Genomic DNA, 14,830 nt, shown 5'->3' with positions numbered 1-14,830 from the left:
TTATCAATTGCACCAGGATCTGTTTGGAGACACCTTGTTTTAACAAATTTTCCCAAAGCAAATCTCTTGGGACTAGGTCAAATGCGGCCTTAAAATCAATAAAGGCCACATACAAACTACCCGATCTTATTTTGGTATATTTCCAGGCAATGGTTAACAATCTGAACACCTGATCTATAGTGCTAATTCTTTTTCTGAACCCAGCCTGGTAAGGGGACAGTATATCACTCTCTGTTAACCAGTCATTTAACCTTTCCAGGAGGTGCTTGGCATATATTTTTTGGGTGATGTCTATCAGGCTAATCGGCCTGTAGTTGGCGGGATTGTCTCTACACCCCTTTTTGTGTATAGGGACAATCACCGCCCCCTTCCATGAAACAGGGATGGGTTGGCCACTGCTTATCGCATTACACAGTAGATTCATGTACGGAGCCCATACTTTTGGATCATGTTTAAAGAGGTCCCCCGGAACATTACCTTTCGATGCCTTAATTGATGCTATTGCCTGCCTAGTTTCTGGGATAGCAAAGGATATTGGAACAATGTCATTAGATTTTAACAGCTCTCTGATTGGACTTGGGTTCTGGCTGGGTGTCAGTTCCTCTGGCGCATATAACTGTGCAAAATGATTGAACCAGGAAGTGGGAGCCAGGTGATAGTCCTGAGCAGGCTTACTAAATTTAGTACCGTTTGAGGTAATCCGTCAAAATAGTGAATGGTCTCTCGCCTTTGCTGCAGCTAGCAAATCTTCCCATCCTGCATCCTCCCAACATTTGCGCTCTATCCTTAAAATCTGATGATAGCTATTCCTTGCTTGCCAAATTAAAACTGGTTCTTTGGAGTGCAGAGTTCTAATTAGAGATTTTTTGGCAGTTCTACACGCTTCATTAAACCAGGGATTGGCTAAATTAAACTTGTTCTTGAGGCAAGGTTTCCCTATTGCTGCTCTAGTAAGCAATGGTTACATTTTTGCCACTAACACAGAGTGGATTTGGGTAATTAAAATAGGATTTGTAGCCTCTTTGGAAAGAAAAAAAGATAAAAGATCACAAAAAATGTTATAGATGGCAGTCAGCGATTCGATTTTCCCTAAAATTGTTGGCCATCTTAGGGCCCTCTTGTTATTACACAGCATAGGCTGAGGAACCTGCATTCCTACACAATGCTGAGATTGGATATATTTAGCTTCTAACAATAGACACAGGGGGAAGTGATCACTTTCCCTCCTTTCCTCCACTCTAAAATCAATTACATGTCCCCAATATGTAGCGCTTATCATAATGTAATCTATTGGTAGAAATGCTTGGCCCCTAATAAAGGTATTTGCTCGCTCAATGTCAGATGGGCACCTGCCATTACATGCCCGCAAACCTTTTTCTATAGTAAAATTAAAAATCTGAAGAGCTGAAGCAGTACACCTTGCTAGTTTGTCAGTGTTTAACTGTGGGATGCCTAGTGCTCGATATTCTTCCTTAGTAACGGATGACATACCCCGCATGGGTTCATAGGAACAGTTAAAATCACCTCCTATTAAGATAGGACCATCTTTAGTAATAGAGTCAATGATCCCAGCTAGCAGAATGATTAGCGAAGTTTCCTTCGCCAGATCACGGGGTCTTATGTATATATTGAGGAGTAGGAAAGTAGATTTATTTGCGAGTCTTAAAAGTAATCTCTGAATGTCATTTGAACCTGTCCGTACTTCATCTATTTCACAATCTAGTTGGTTCCTGATCCAAGTTAGGAGACCACCAGAAGGTCTACCTTTATTAATGTGCGTTGCTGGGATGTATGACATTACAACGCATGCTTTTACATCGCATGCTTTTACAACGCGGTTTTTACAACGCATACCATTACAATGCATAGTGCTTTTACGCGCTGGATAGTGAATTGTTTAATTTACTATTCCAACTCCAGTCCCCGTGGATAGTAGGGAAGGTGTTGGATAGTACATTAAACACATTCCCTATCCTAGAGCGCCCCCCAGCGCAATGCGTTGTAATGGTTTGCGTTGTAAAAGTTGCGTCATAAAGGCACTGCGTGGTAAAAGTTGCGTTGTAAAGGTTGTTTACCGCGTTGCTGCAATGCTGAATGTTCGATAACCCACTTTAAATATTAGTTCCAAAGCCCATGTCTCCTGAAAGAGGCACATATCGAATGTATCCATGTAAAGTTGCCAATCTGGTTCCAGTAATTTTTTTGCTAGGCCAGCTATATTCCAGGTCAAAATATTAAGGTTGCTTAATATTGGGGCACTGTGTGGGTATCTTCCTAGACAGTTATAATTGCTAAACGTCTAAATATAAATTGTCATTCCTGAGCAGAAGAAATGTAATGTCAAGCAAGGAGAGTATATAAGAAGGATCTATATTTATTTAAAAAATGAAAAAATAAATGAAATTACAATAAGAAACCCAATAAATTCAACAGTTAATTGTAAATGCAAAATGTACAGTCAAAATAAGATATAATCAATATAATATCACAATTAAAAACAAAAAGATTCCTTTGTCTAATCTAATAGACAAAAATGTGGCGAAGTTGAAATGAGTTCGGACGCGCGTTTCGGCACTATAACAGCACCTTCTTCTGGGAATCGAGCCACAAATTCCTATAATTGATGAAGACATAATTTATATTAAAATTTGTATACAAGCTTGACAAAGCAATGTTTTATTTATATTGGTGCTCAAACGGAATGACAAGAACAGTAAAATTTGATTTAACATGTGTTGCCTTCAAAAGAAGTAATGGAAAGACATTGCTAGATCTAGCGTACAGATGTTTAGAGAATATATAGTATTTGTCTAAGCCAGGGGTCTCCAAACCGGTCCTGGAGGGCCGGATCCATGCCAGATTTTGTGCATATCCCCATTTAGATACATGTAGTTATTTTAAAATTCTGGCATGGATCCGGCCCTCCAGGACAGGTTTGGAGACCCCTGGTCTAAGCATATGTTTTCAGAGAACATAATGGAATTTGCATACGATTATTTATCAACAACATTAAAATGGCACAAAGCTAGTACATATGGGAGGATAAAAGAGTAAAGGAATAAGAGCATTTATAGCAAAGGTAACAGAATGGTGTAAGAAAAAAGTGACGTGTGTGTTATACCCAATGGAAGAAATATAGGGTTAATCAAGAAAAAGCACCATCTATTATCTCCCCAGATCTATCAGTGTGTAGATTGTGCTTCTTATTCTGTCATTCAGAGCTGTTGATATGTGGGTTAAGTGTCTTAGGGCCATTAAGAGTTTGGCCGTTCGACCACCCAAATACTGCAGTCTCTAGGAAACCACAGAGCCGGCTGTTTTCTGACCACCTAATTGCGGGTTTATAGTTTAGTTTAGCGATTGTGCATGGTGGTAATTACCTTTCCATATATATTGATGTATGTGTGAGCATTTCAGCTGCATATGTGTCGGTTTCAAACATATGCATGATACATGTGAAAAAACACCACCCACCCATTGCCGCAGTCTTGCCCATATGAGGGCAGTCCAGGCAATGGGTATATGGCATAAAAAAGCCTCACTTGTGCATCGCCACAAACAGTGTCTTAATCCTCAGGGTGAAGATGCTGATGTGAAGGGGGAACCTAAAGAAAGGGATCCACGTTAAACACTTACCAAAATCCTTTGTTTCCACCGATTTGAAGCTGGTGATATCACTGCTACGGTAGGCTTACAGAAATACTAACTCATAATGCAGATGGTAGTGAAGCTCACGTGTACCGCCCTATGGCAGCTGCTTTTATTCCCATGACCGGTACCCCAGCAGTCTACAGTGTGCTGGTTGTCTCGGTGGTTCAGCCTTTGGTTTTCCAAATCCATTCCGCACATCTCGTACTACGACAGACGGACCGCCAAGCTCGATGTGTTGTGACTGCGACCGTGGTTCAGAGACGGTCAACTCCTAATAAGGTACTTAATTTCTGTTGGGGAAAGTTTTTTTAATATATTTTTTCAATTTACCTTTGAATTGATTTTAGGGGTTGTAGTGGTTGTGGGGTTTTGTTTTAATTTTGTATGTATAAGGGATACTTGATGAATATTCCATTCTTAATTTTATTTACTTTTAACATGACATTGCCTGGGTGTTCGAGTGTGCAGTTTAATTAATCATTGTGAAGTACTTTGATTTTGGTGCAGCAGTAGATTGGAATCTAAAGATTGTTAAAAGGGATAAAAAAGAAACTTTATTGAATTATGTACATATTCATAATTTAAAATAAGTTAGTGTCATTTTTTAAATTAATTGGTGAGGTAGTTGGTAAATAGTTTTCTCGGTTGGAAGGGCATCGAATCAGGTACGGCATTAGCGGACCCGATTCGGAGGCTGAATTTCCGCCCGGTTTGTACACGGGTCCGGACGTCAAAGTACGATGCGAACAAGCACGAAATCTCCATCCGAATCGTTTCCGGGTACGAACCGCTCCGTACGACTCGGCCGTAAGCTAACCGTGGCGCGCAATGGAGACGTCTCACAACCAAGCTAGTACGATGCTCGATTTGGACAGCCTCATCGAGTTGGAGCTTCCAGCTCGCAATAGCTCCCGGAGATGGAATTTGGGGCTCCGCATTGGACCCCCTGTTATCCGCAGCCTTACGACTCGGACACAGGGAGAGACCCTTGGGTCTCCCTAACACAGGCATGTACGGTGTGGATGGCACCGGTGCATACCCACTGTAGGGGGTGCACTTGTCCGCACGATACCCATTCAGTCAATGGGAGCCCATATACGCACCGTACGACTGGCTCCCATTGACTTCTATGGGAGTCCGACCGAACCAAGTCCGACAGCATACGGCCGCATTGCACTCGCTCACTCGGACTGCAGGAGTCCGGATCGTTCGGAAAAGACCCTGGATCCGGCTCGGTTGGAGTGATTTCAGACCCAGATCGGAATCGGCCCCTTAGTGTTAGATTTTAAAGTTTATATTTTATACTACTAATTGTTTTGGGGTTATATATTTTAATGAATTTCTATTTAAAATCCACTTATTTGATTAATATGTATATAATGTTAATTTTTCTGTATTAACTACAAGCTTTGATTAAATGTATTTATTGGAACCTTATACTTGCTTAAATAAGCATTTTATCATAACTGTTTGCCTGTTTTTAGAGATATTGTTGTTATCATGTGTTGCTATATATGTTTAAAACAACAGTTAAAAGTTGTCTTATATCCCATAATACCTTCCAGATTAAGTTCAATCCCGCCAAACTCAAACCCACCTCCCTGCTTGCTGAGTGTTCATCTTGAACTTCACTGTCTATTTGTTGTGTCACCATACCAGGTCCTAATATAAGTTTCCTCCATTCCATATTTTTACCAGTTTTCGGGGACACCCCCAACCTCATACATTACTTTTTCAACTAACATCCATCAGTCCATATCTTGCTTCTGGGCCCCAAGGTCTAGTGCATGTCCGCCACACCATGTCTTTACTATATTTTTCTTTGCCACCACAAGGTCCATTGTCATTCATGTCCGCTGCACCCTGTTGATATTTACCTTCCCCCAAATATTGAGAACTGTAATGGCACCTGTTGGATTCCTGACCATATGGCCAACTTATTTGGGGCCACTAATGCCTCTTCCCACTCCCCATGTGCAAAACCACCCATCTCCCAGTTTAATTGAGCCCTTAAGTTTCGCAAAGCATCTTATGTGTGGTTTACAATTTTTTTATAGGCCAGTGATGTGGTTTTTCTGGCAGTCTATTGTTAAGCAGTGTTTTTTCCGCCAGTTCAGTTCCCTGAGGCAGAGCCCCTCTGGGTGAATGCCGGAGTTGCGGATATATGTATAGCTCAGACGTTGCTAGGTGAGATTTTCACTGTAAGTCAGAGAGGGGTGTAAAGTCTCCCTGGGTCCATATGTCCCCCATCATGGAGAGACCAATAAGGTCCCATTTGTCAGACCACGGTTGCTTCCTCAGTCTCCCTAGAATCTCAGAATCCCTAAACGGTGTTGCCTTAATAACAGTGTCTCTTCACCCAAGATAGACTGTGACCTCCTTCCGGAGCTTCACTACCACCCTGGTGGAATCGAGCAAGTCAGTCACTCTTCCATGGCGATAAAGGGCTTTCGGGTATTCCGGCAGTCCCAGGACATACCTGTCCAATGAGAGCTATGACTCCATATGTGGCAGGAACACTCAGTTGTTACTCATGCTAGGTTACACTGCATACTAGTATTTCTGAATATCAGGCAGAGCTATGCCTCGATCATACTAGCCCCTTGTAAGCTTTGATAGTGCATTTCTTGATGCACCTCTTTCCCATAGAAAGGACCAGATCTCAATCAATTTGAAATAAGATTTATGGACCTTGTATAGGGTGTTTTGCAAAGCATAAAACAACCATTGTAAATATGTCATTTTAATTAGCACTGCTCTCCCCAATAGGGAGAACAGCATGGACCGTCAGTGCCTTACATTCTGCTGAAGCTTGTCCAGCAACTGTGGCAAATACTCCTCGAAAAAGAGTTCAGTGTCAGTTGTTACCTATATCTCCTGATGTTTCTATAGTTTTGTTACTTTATATAGTTATTCAAAGGCTACAATATTTTTTATTTTCAATGTTTGCACTTTCAGAGTCCCAGTATCACATGGGCAGCACTGACCTTACCATGCCTTCAGGGTTAGTTTGCAGCACTAGATCTTGAGATTTATTATATTTCTGCACAGATGCAGCATGTTTATCAATGGTCCCTCCTAACAACATGGCTCGCGGACCTGTTGAAAAGGACAATGCAAGCCCTGTGCCTTTAAAAGCTATGCAGTATCACACAGCAGCATGCTAACAAATAGAGATATTCCCAGTAGTGTGCACCATGGCAGCATGTTAAAATTATCCAACAAAGTGTAGCTGATGACACTGTATTTGGCAAACATAGAGCTAAAGCACAATTTCAATATGTCTCTCGCAAGTGAGAGAAGGCTGCTGGATGTTTGACACAATTGTGGGTTGTAAAGTTTTGGGCAAATATTTCTGAGTGGTAATGTCCCTTTGGTGCTAGAGATATTCACATATTGTTTATCTCTAAGGAGCATGTAAGGTAGCATTTACCCTCTAGCTGTTGTTAACTGCCCTAATCATTATAGGCAGGGCAAATGATGAATCAAATACTGATCTGCAAGAACAAGAAAGAGAGGGATGAAGGTTCTGCTGTTTGTAACCCAAAAATGCCGTAACCTAGTGTTTGAACAAAATAGTGAATACAAACTATTGTGACACCAAAATCTTGTATTGAGCAAATTGGGATGTCAAGAATATTGTGGACAAGAGAATTGAATGTAAGAATATAGTTTTGTGTTGTTTTTAATGTTGTTGTAAAACAAAAAGTTTTAGAAGAAATTGTTGTTTAGAATATTGTTAATAAATCTAATTTAGATATGTATTTTATTGTGGTGTTTGACTTTATGTGTTTTAACATTTTTGTAATTAGTGTGTTTAGTAAAATATTTTTGCACGCTTTGTAAATTCAAACAGATTTCTTTTCAGTTTTAATGTTACAATTATGGGTATCAAAATATTTTTGGTAGCAGGATGGAGGGTTTTTAGGGGATAGAGGTGGGGAGATGTTCAAAATATTCATTTTATTTTAGTGTATTGTTTTTTTGTTATGTGAATTAATAAAAAAACATGCATTTTTTTATTTATTTAATGTCAATACATATATTTAATTAATAAGTTGAATGTGTTTTTAATTTAACCCCATCCGCGCTAAGCGTTTTACCGCTGTGCGCTAAAGATTCGCAAATCCCGCGTATTATGACGAGTTCAGCTCGTCATGAGCGTACGACAGGCGTACCTCATGACGAGCTGAGCTCGTCATGAGCGTGGCAGGGGGTTAAATAATGTAGGATATTCACACATTTAATTTTAATATTAATTTATGTTTTAAAATGAAAATAAAACAACACATATGTATTTAAGAAATGCTTTCTTGTCAAATTCCTTTTAATATGTTATATCTTTTTTAAATGTAGCAACTTTTCATGCATTGTTATTAAGTCACATTATTTGCCATTCACTTCTTATACCAATTGTTTTTCAAGATAAATGCAAGAATGTTATTTATTTTAACTAATATTTACTTTACACTTTACAGTTTTTCACAGTTTTTTTTACATTCTTTAAGTTTTATTCCTATTTGATTTCTATGGGGATTTTTAGTTTCCTTTAGGAGCCTTGTTTTTATTGCTATTTTAAATGTTGTAGTCTATTTGTCTAATTTTGAGTCTAATTTCTCGTTTGCAGGTCGTAGGAAGGTGCTGCTGTTCGTCAGAACAGGTAAGTCCTTTTTAAAGGTCCTTCTGTTTTAGTTTTGAGGGCGGGGAGATGTGTGGTGTTGAGGCCAGTTTGTGGAATTTTACTGCATTTAATTATAGTAATTGTAGTGTTCTTCACTAGTGTGTTTCTGTAGATGCTGTGGTAATGTTTAGATATTTTATATTATTTTGTGTTGTACTAGTTTCTTTATAAAATTGTTGCTTTAATGTGTTTGTTTTTTGGGGTAGTTGTTATATTTTACTTTGAAGGTTTTCCTAAATGAACGTGTTGTATGGACCACTAGATTTCACTTTTTTTTTGCGGAACTAGTAATTGTTTCTAGTAAGATTTTTATTAACTGTTCCCTGAATTGTTTATTTTTATAAACACCTTTTTTATGTTTCCTAGACACTTTGGCATGCTTTGATGGATTTCTTTTGGCCTGGTTTTATTTTTGTATTTTTTTGGGACTTTTTGAAAATTATATATATATATATTTTTTTTGGGTGAAATGTGCTTTTCGACTACATGGATATGAAGCACGAGCTACAGCGGCAGTCAAGAAAATTCACTCAATCAATCAATGCAAACTTTATTTGCATAAAAAATTCATAAAAGTACATAGAATTTCATTGCATGCACATACTTTTAACTACAGTACTATTAATCTGCAAACTCTTCATGAAACAATATTTTTGTTTGAAAATGCAGATACTAATTTCATACGGCATGTACTATTTGAAACAAAGACTTACATTTAAACAATCTCAATTTGCATCAGTTGAATAAAATCTAAGTATGCTAAAAATCTTACAAATTACTGCAAAAAACTGTATAAACTGTGTTAAACCTAAAATAAATAATTATCATTTGTGCTTACAAAGAATACCCTGATTTCGCCTTTTGCACATCATGAATACTCTATAAGTAACCACTTCCTGCCAACAGATGGCATGGCCCCATTTACATAAGCCCTATGTGGAACCTCATAGTTCTTTTGTTATCTCCCCCAACCGCCATGAAAAAAGGACTACATTTTATTAACGTAAAGCCCCAAATCCAACATAAAGGCTGAGTAAATTAGTTTATTTGATTGTTAGTTTGGTATAATAGGTTTATGTGTTATAATAACTTTTTATAATGAAATTAATTTTTAGTTGGAGGTTTGTGGTTGGTGAGGTATAGGATTTTTATAAATATATAATATCCAATTTATTTTACTTTATTTGTCCTATTTAAAATTGAAGATTTATTAAATGTTTTGAATGATGTAATCAAGATAATGTCTAGTTATATTGAAAGTTTTTTATGTTGGTTAAGATTATGCTGTTCATTTTTTGGTTGTTTAATAGGTAAGTATTCAATTTGCAATAGGGTTTAGTCTATTACTTAAGTCAGTTTTTGAAGAGTTTTACTTTATGTTGTAGGAGGTCGTACATTCTATTGATTTGTTTACTCATGTTAGGTTTAATTTAGGTTACTTATTGCTCATTTGTAGTTGTTGGCATCTTCTTTCTTTTTTTAGGGCTTCTATGAATGTATAAAGCATGAGTTGTGTTCTGCCGATTATGAATTGGAAGCCATTGTGCCATCTTTCCACTGAGTTCTTTGTTTTGTATTCCTGTGGGAAGGTGCTGTCATAGACATTTCACCATGGAATTTTGATTGGCACTTGTGCCTGTCTTGTTTATAAAAAAGACTTTCTATAAGAAAAGTGTCTTGGTTAGGTAACCTTTGCGATAAGGAAATGGACTAGTGCTATAATTTTTTTGCATTATTTCAAAGGCAAATTGCTTGTAGCATATTCTACACATAGGCCCCGGGTACAAGTGTGGCGGAATAGTAGGGAGGTGCGGCAGTGAGTTGAGTGGTTGGACTGCTATAACCCTGCCATAGCCGCAAGGTAACTGCTGTTAGCATTGTTGCAACGGTCAGGAGGAAGTAATATGCCTTGTGGAACTGTTGTGGTGTTATTGAGGTTCCTCCTCCATGAACACTGTGGCACAGAGGAAACAAAGGGGGCACTGCTAAACCCCTGGTTACTCCTCTGCATGGGGATAAACACATTGGGCACTGTGTGAATGTGCCCCATTACCTCCATGGCATGGACCTTTCAGTCCATGCTGTACAGCAACTGTTATTGCCATTCCCATTGTGATGCAAATTTTTAGATGCACCGCATTGGCAACACCAAACACCAGCCCTCCAGATAGGAGTAAACTCCTAATCTTGCAGCAGGTTTGACCACAGTATAGTTGGTAGTTGGCCTGTGATTTGTTCAGGGACTATAGGGAGTATACTTTTTAAATGTTTTGTTGTGAGCTCTTGGTAGCTAGTGCTTGCCTCTGCTATATTCTACAATACTTCACCTATTTTAATTTCTATTCCATTTTGAGAGTATTTGTGTTCCCTTACATTAATATCAACATCATCTTTTGTAGTTACCTCCATCATGCATTATAATAATATTAAGCACATTTCCAATTTATAGTTTCCATGAATGTACTTTCTTGGTTGTAGGAATAGCTCATGTTACATAATAATTGCTTTCCTTTCTATTATGTGATATATCTTGCTCTTTGTGTCATTATGTCTGAAACAAACGTACATTTTTAAAGATTTACAATTTTGAAATGGTTAATATGTTAGTTATTTGCATATTAATTTATGCAACCCATTTTCTTTTTATGCTTACCAGTACGTGTTTGTTTGATGTTTCACATTTTCTTAACAGGATTTCCATTGGAGTTGTCGTAACATGGAACAGGTGGTTTCTTTTCTGTTAGGAGAAAATACGTTTTTTAAACATCTTTGTTCGTTGGCAGTTAGTAGGGTTTGGGGTTAAGGTTGTTATGTTTTTTTTTTCTCTGTTTTAAATTGAGTTTCCACGTTAGAATATTTGCCGTTACTTAACTTTTTTATGTCTTTCTCCAGATCTGTGATCAGTGATGTTTTTCAGAAGCTGATCACTTTTACGAGTAGTAGTCATTTCTTTTTGTCATTGGATGTAAAATGAAATGATAGAAGTTGTGAAGTGCTTTGTTCATTATTTATTGCTTTACATTTTAAAATGTAATTCAAATTCGATTGTAGTTTAGTTATAACTTTTACCTACCTTCCAAGGTAGTTGTAGATAAATATATACTTTTGCTTTTAGGCTCTGGTCTGATAATCTGGCAGCATTTCCTCTTCTTGCTGGTTTGGAGTTTTTGGAGTAGTAAGTTGATAAAGTTTATGTACTTTTTATATTGTTAGTTTAATTGTTTGTATGATTTCATTGGTTAACTTAGCTTACAGTTTAATTTTATTACTTTGTTATTGTTTACTTTTAATTTTATTTCTCTTATTTTCAATCTATTGTATGTATTTTTTAATAGTGTTTATTATGTAAGTAGATGTTTTGTTTTTAAATTATAATATATATATATATATATATTTATGTGATCAAGGTCACGTGAAGTGACTGAAATGCATTAAGGTGAAGTTGGCGAGAGCTAATTAAGCATATTCAGCACAATTTGGAGTCCGTTCCCTTCTGTCCTAGTGAAGAGGATTGTTGGTCGGAAGACGCATTTAAATATATATATATATTCACCAAAGTCACAAAAGCTTTTAAGGACGCACTGAACATCCACTGCAAAACCATCCAGTTTATTTCAAAAGGGAAATCCAGCTCCTTCTTTCAAGTTTTTTAAAATTCATCATGCCTGACGCGTTTTGAGGCTTGCAGCCTCTTATTCATTGGCAGCTTGTAACACGAATGATGGAAGAAAACTCCAATTAGCTGAGCTGATTAACTGCATGCTTTTATACAGGCCCCCTAGTGGGCCTCGCTGAGTGTGTTTATTTTAACTGTGCTTCAGTCATGAATGCTAGGATTTGTAGTCCATTAGGAGTGCATATTACCCTTAGTGGGTTCCAGTCATCATTCGCTCTTTGCAGCAATAATTTTACCCTACAGTAGGGACTCAGATGAAGCGCAGGTTCATATTTACCGTAATAGCTGTGCTGCAAAACGGGCGTGGAATAGTTCCTACTACGCAGCCTCTCCCTGTGTGCTTGAGATGGTGCAGTCCTCCACGACAGGGCTGCCGTGTTGATTTATGTTTCACCAAAGGCCCAAAAGCTTTTAAGGACACACTCCTGTAAGGCTCCTTGTTCTAGCATATTGTTCATTAAATCTAGTGAGGCAGAGAAAAGTTCAATAAAACGAGAGGTGCTCATGGCAATATCAACGCCTATTTGGTTAAGCCAGGAAAGAGTGAGGCAGTGGTAACACTACAAATGACATTATACATTATGACAGCCTACAAGAGTTAACCAAAAAGTCTGTTGTTTCAGGAGTCCAGGGTGGCTTTCTGTCACACTGAAAAATCATACCTGATACTACTGTAGTGAAGGGTGCGAATAGGTTTCAAGGGTTGGGAGACCAGGAGGAAGATGGGTTGCATTTTATCCCTATAGCCAAGGTTCCCGCCTACGCACTAGAGGTTTGTACCAACACTCACTCCAATACATAGAGGTGATCATTGGGTCTTAACTTAATTTACTAAAATCAGACATTTTGCAGTTGAAATCTGTTGTCACATAAGTTACACATCTTCTCACAGAGAAGTTAGGGTCACTTTTCATTTCTTTGGCCAATAGAGGGTTGAATAATGAAGAGAGTTGCCCTGAGATATCAGTACCTTTAGTCCCCAACAGTTGCCCCTGGCCCTGACAATTCCAGAGATAATGCCCTGACACGGAGTGGTACTCCTTGGAAGAGAACCTTGTCAATTACGGGCCCAAATGCAAGCTCCACTTCCGATGTTGGTGTTAGAATCCTCACGCTCCTCATATCAGAGCTACAGTACATCCATTTGACAACAGGAACACTGTAGCTAAATGTGCCTTCACTCAAAATCTACAGGTAACGGAAACTGAGTGAGAAGTATTCCTGACTAATGCTCTGAAACTTCAGCCTTCTAACTGGGAAAGTAATGACACTTGATATATAAAACAATACATTTGTTCAGGCATGTACATAACTGTAGGTCTGTATTTAGAGAGGACAACATTAACAGAACCAGATACGTGAGCAGGTATGGTAGAACTGATTGCATTGGCATGTATTTTGTGAGCCATCCTTTTCCACCAACACCCACAGACTCTGTTCCCTTGGAGCTTCGGATACTGATTGACTACAGTTCCCAAGTCACCTGTTGGAAGTGAGAATGGGGGTAGTGGTATTATAGATTCTGTGCCCATTCTTCATTTATCATCATTCTCTGGGGCTGAGTCGGTCGATTTGGTCACATTGATATCTTGTACCCAAACTCCAGATAGATGGGACAATGAGGGTGGTGTTTTCCCTGTGCTGGTGTCTAGCCATCAGTTTTCATCTATCTCTATGTCTGAGTCAGTTGATCAGGTTAAACTGATGTTGTGGAATGTGGCAGACATCAATCAAAAACTTCTACATTTGGAATGGGGGTAATTTATTGATAGGCATCACATTATACTGTTTCAAGAAAACTGGGGAACCCACCCTGAGTTTAGGTCTAGTTAGGGAAGAGGTGTTGCGCCGCGGCCAGGGTGACTGACACCGGATGCTGGGGCTCACGGTTCGATCCCCGACTCCGGTGGCAGGGGTCTGCCCAGCACCATGTGCCTCTGGGCAATAGCTTGTTTAATCTTCCCAACAGCCCCCAGCGCCGGGATGCCTCCAGGTAGCTGTGCGCTTTACAAATACTGCATTTATTTATTTATTTATAAAACCATTTTTAGCAATGCTATCCTTGTAAATTCTGGACAACCCTGAGGTGATCTTCTAATATGGGTTAAGTCTCCAATTTTTTGTAAGTCTTATTTATTAGATACTGGGTCTAAGGATTTTTGGTCTGTGAAACTAACATTTAGGAATACTCCTAGATTAAATTTTAAACACATTTTTGTGAGTAATATGAAACGTTTGTTCTGTTCCCAACAATGTGGAATCACAAATACTTCCCCACTTTTGTTTGTTGCTTGACTCCATAAACCAGAATAGGCCTGTGCTTATAGTCAGAGACTGCAAGACTCACTTTGATCCATTCGAACCACCGGTCAAAGGACCTTCCTAGTTATTTCTTTTGACCTTAGAATATGGTCTAAGAGCAACTAATGTATGCAATATTTTGCTCCACCCTGTCACTTCTACTTTCTCAAGGGGTAAAACATCTGACTATATTTTTGGGGATCTTTGATTCTGGCCCTTTCTAATCAATATGGAGATCATAATTCATCCAGACAGTGAACATATCGCTTTAGCTGGGGACCTTTTGACTGACATTTTGCCTGCTCCTTTGGATTGCAAAACTAAGCTATACATAGCTCCTTTATCACAGACTAATAATTGTAAAAGCATAAAGGGGGAGACATAATCAAAAACAAAACTCTTAGTGAGTGAAATCTATCAAACTTTTGCAATTTTGTTTTAGCCTTATTACACCATTAATCTTTATTGGCTGAATTTCGTCCCTTATCTGTCTGATTTCTTTTCCATTTTAAGATCTTTCT

This window comes from Lissotriton helveticus, chromosome 5_1, assembly GCF_964261635.1.
Source record: "Lissotriton helveticus chromosome 5_1, aLisHel1.1, whole genome shotgun sequence".
NCBI classification, from domain to species: domain Eukaryota; kingdom Metazoa; phylum Chordata; class Amphibia; order Caudata; family Salamandridae; genus Lissotriton; species Lissotriton helveticus.
This window is presented reverse-complemented; position numbering follows the sequence as displayed.